Here is a 4,513-nt window from a genome sequence, read left to right on the forward strand (position 1 = left end):
AAAGAAAAATGAGGAGGAACCCAATAGAGGGATGTTTTTGGAAGCCCTTGTCAACAAATTTCAATGGACTCTCACATGAGCATTTGAAAATTGCCCTGTTCTGACTTTTTTTCTAGTTCCCTGTCTAGAACTTGTAATGCTAATTACTCTTGCCTTTACTTCTCCTTCACATTTCCTGTTCACTAATCAAAGACTTTCTTTTTCCCCTACAGATAAGTGTTATGCTATCTGGGAGTCTTTTAGATAGACCCACTGAAGGGGTACTCCAGTTGTCTCACCCTGTGTCCCTGTTCAGCATGGAAGAAGCCAGAGTGGTCTGCATCCTGATTCCCTATTGGCAATTCGGGTAACCTCTTCAGAGAATGGTGTGATAAGAATAGGAGGTAGGAATCGACTAGGCAGTTAGGGTAAAAAGACCCCAAAGAAGAGTGGCCAGTTTCTTGACTAAAAGTCACAATGTCCTTGGGTCTCTTAGTAACATACTCCATTCTAAAGGCCAAAAATGTTGAAAATATTTGGGAGCTTTTATTTAATCCTTAAAAGATTTTAGGGTTACCTCTTCAGAGGGGGTAATGTTAGAGTAGCCAAAAGCCCCATATAAAAATAAATCAATCAAAGAAGAAAAAAAAGTATGCATACAATTTTATTTTAAAAATATGGACCACTTCACGAATTTGCATGTCCTCTTTATGCAGGGGCCACGCTGATCTTCTCTGTATCATTCCAATTTTCAGTCTGTGTACTGCTGAAGCGAGCACACATACAAATATTTTTGTATTTAAAGACAAGCTAAAATGAACCAGACAAGATGGCTTGCACCTTTAATGTCAGCCCTCAGGAGGCAGCGGCAGGAGGATCTCTGTGACTTGAAGACCAGCCTGGTCTACATAGTGAGTTCCAGGCCAGCCAGAGCTACATAGTGAGACTGAGACCCTATCTCAAAAAAACAGAGAATAAGCTAAAATGTTTATGATACAATGTTGAATAAAAAGGCAGCACATAAAACACGAGTTTTCTTGACCTTCTATATTTCTGCATAAGTAAAGAATTTTCATTTGGCTGGTGTTGTTTTCATGATTTAAAAAAAAATTTCAGTGAGACTGAATTCGTCTGTGGCTCCCTAATTCTAAGTGCAATAACCTTCAATAGAGTAATGAGCTAAGTCGTTTGTATCCATGTAACAATCAATAGGAGCATGCTTCCTGCAAATCAAAGCAAGAATGGGAAACATGTAAACAAGTGTATCCTGTCCCTCTGAGGTTACCTAACCTTTGAAATCAGCTTTTCAATGGCAAAGTATTGGAGAAATTAAATATATATATATATATTACATATTATACATACAATATTAGGAGATAAAGTGGAATAGAAGATGTCAAAAGTATTTACAAGTTTATTAATCAGCTTATATTCATGTATAATAAAAAAATTAAATTGTATTTTTTACTTATTTTTATTTTATGTGTATGAGTGTTCTGTCTGCATGTATGTAAGTGTACCCATGTCATACAACCCCCGTGCAAACCAGAAGCAGGTATCAGATCCCCTGGAACTAGGATTCTGGACAGTTGTTAGCCACCATGTGGGTGCTGAGAACCAAACCTGGGTCCTCTGCAAGAGTAGCCAGTGTCCTTAACTGCTGAGCCATAGCTCCAGCCCCTTAAATTGAATTTTTTAAAAGTACTTTGTTTTAGTTTGCCTTCAATTGCTATGACAAAACACTCTGGCCAATACCAACTTGGGGAGGAAAAGGTTTATTTAACTTATATCTCACAGGTCACAGTTCATTGATGAGGAAGCCCAAGGTAGGAACTCAAAGCAGGAACCTGGAGGCAGGAGCTGGAGCACAGGCCATGGAGGAATGCTGCTTACAGGCTTGATCCCCTGGCCCATGCTTAGCCTGCTTTCTTATATTATACAGATCAACCCACCTAGGGGTGGCACCACCCACAGTGGGCTGGGCCCTCGAACATCACTCAACAGTCAAGAAAATAGCTGATGGACATGACCACAGGCCAATCCAATGGAAACAATTCCTGATTGAGGCTTCCTCAACTCAGGGGTGTGTCAGCTGACAACTAAAGCTATTCAGCCACATACTTGTAACAATTGTCGATATAAGGATTAATTTGATCAATAGCAGAAGCACAACCATTTGTAATCAAAATTCACATTTCTCTTGAATGTGGCTATACCTTATTTCTAACAGCAGTAACAGATGTGAGAAAAATCTGCTCGTCAGGCTTTTCAGAGCTTAGCTATCTGCTCAGTGCTGGGAATCCGTGTCCAGACTTTCTAGATATATTAATAAAGAATATTCATTCATTTCAATAAATCTTTATCAAGTATCTGTATGTCAGATGTTATATGAGAATGAAACAACCAGAATGACAATTTTAAAATATTTCCCTGGTCCCACCTTGGACTTAGCACTGTGCTAAATTCAATGCAATAATGATTAAGAAGGAATGTGGAAACACAACCATCACATTACACAATCAGCACTTAAAGAACTTCAAAATTAGAAGAAAAATTATAGCAACAAGTCGTTTTTTCCCCCAGCTACTTTTTAAGTGAAATGATGGTCCTATTATATAATATTTGTGTTTTTTTTCATGGCCTTACTTGGGAAAATAAAATATTTGCAAGCATACATGAGTTTCCCAACTTTATTATAAAATTTTAAAAGAATGTGAAATCTAAATGTTTAGTAACCATTGTCCTAGAAATCATGAAGAAGAAAGTGTACATTTAATTCCATAGGCAACTGGACTGGTCATTGAGTGATGTAAGGAAAAGACTGGAGAAATATAAAAATGTAAGGTTAGAGTCTTGGTATCTTCTAAATAGATTTTAGCACTGATGATTTAGTATGCTGTGAAGAAATCATAATGACAATATAAAAATGGGAAAGTATGCATGGAGAAATCCAACACTGAAAATCTAGGACACAAATACCATGAGCAGGATATGAGTTGAAATGGTCCCAACATCCACCCAGCCCAGTATCAATGAAGGCAGTCTGTATGCACAAAATGGAGACAATCTAATCAATATATTATTCTGTTGAACTCAACTCTTTCTCACATAATCTAAGGAAAAGTGTCAATATGTTACCTCTAATTTTTTCACCAAGCTATATTGTTGTTTATTTAACATTTTTGTAAACAGGATTAGCAGTGTCCCAATTCTGATGTAGAATAATAACAATGACCCAAAATAATTTGTCACTGCTCTGTATTTCTCAGAGTCCACAGTAAGAGAAATGCAAAGACAACTCTTTTTTGTGTGAATGTGCCATGTCTTAATAGTTCATGAAGTAAGTCGGAAGTGCAGCAGAGCCTTCTACCAGGGCTCCATGCGGAGGCAATCCCAGCTGCAGATGTCTCAGACTGCCTAACATCAAACAGTTGCTAAATACCAGTACATGTTAAACTTTTTTATCTATCTTCTAAACTACCTATTTTAGTACTGATTTCCTTCTTATATCTTTTCTTCTTCTGAAAAGCTACTGTTTTCTTGTTTTCTTTTTTTTTTTTTCTTTGCACAAGACTCATCTGTGTGATCTTTTTTCTTTGAAGTGGGTAGTGATTGAACTTTGTATATGCTAGGCCTGTATCCCAGTCCTTAGTTTTTCGCTTATGTAGGCTTTGGTACTGAGCTTCCTGTGTGCTGGGTGAGTGTTCTAGCCCTGAGCTGCAGCCAGCCTTTTTCTATTTTTTATTTTGAGACTGGGCCTTGCTAAGTTACCCAGGCTAGTCTTGAACTCACTCGGTAGCCTAGGTGGACCTTGAAGTCTCAATTCTGCCTCAGCCTCCTGAGTAGCTAGGATTACAACCTGCACCACGAGGCTGGGCATTATTCTCCCTCCCTCCCTCCCTCCCTCTCTCCTTCCCTTCCTTCCTTCTTTCCTTCCTTTCTGATGTTTTTTGTTGTTTTTAATTTGGTTTTTGTTGTTGTTGCTAGAAATGAACAAACCCAGGACCTCTTGTGTGCTAGACAAGCAAACCACCAGAGCTAAACCCACAGCCCCTCCAGTCTCCTAGTTTTCTGAGACAGGATCTCGCTATACAACTCAGGCTATCCTTGAACTCCCTATGTAGCCCCAACTGGCCTCAAACTCTCAGTCTTTCTGCCTTTGCTTCCTGAGTGCCAGAATTGCAGGCAAGCACTACCAAACTGTTTATAATTACCTTTTGAACAATTCCTTTTTTGTTATTATTTATTATTATTTTCATGTGCTTGTGTGCCTTCGTGAGTTTATGTGCATCATGTGTGTTCAGGATCCTAAAGAGCAGAAGGGGGCATCAGATCTCCTAGACCTGGAGTTACAGAGCTGAACCTGGGTTATCTCCATGAACAACAAGTGCTCTAACCGCTGACCCATCTCTCCAACTCCTGAACACAAAAACCAGACTTCTGGATAGCCAAAGAACTGTCTGACTCCATTTTTTTTTTTTTTTTTTTTTTTTTTTTTTTTTTTTTTGTCTTTTTGAGACAGGGTTTCTCTGTA

At 38.5% G+C, this 4,513-nt stretch overlaps 1 non-coding gene across 1 annotated transcript; it reads right to left on the reverse strand.

Annotated features, from left to right (window-relative positions):
- Nucleotides 1–650: 650 nt before the first annotated feature.
- LOC115071785 lies at nucleotides 651–758 on the reverse strand. Its single transcript, XR_003850863.1, has one exon. It is a non-coding gene; the product is annotated as a U6 spliceosomal RNA (small nuclear RNA).
- Between the last annotated feature and the right edge of the window lie 3,755 nt (nucleotides 759–4,513).

This window comes from Nannospalax galili, unplaced genomic scaffold (genome assembly GCF_000622305.1).
Source record: "Nannospalax galili isolate Female #2095 unplaced genomic scaffold, S.galili_v1.0 scaffold158, whole genome shotgun sequence".
In the NCBI taxonomy this organism is placed as follows: Eukaryota; Metazoa; Chordata; class Mammalia; order Rodentia; family Spalacidae; genus Nannospalax; species Nannospalax galili.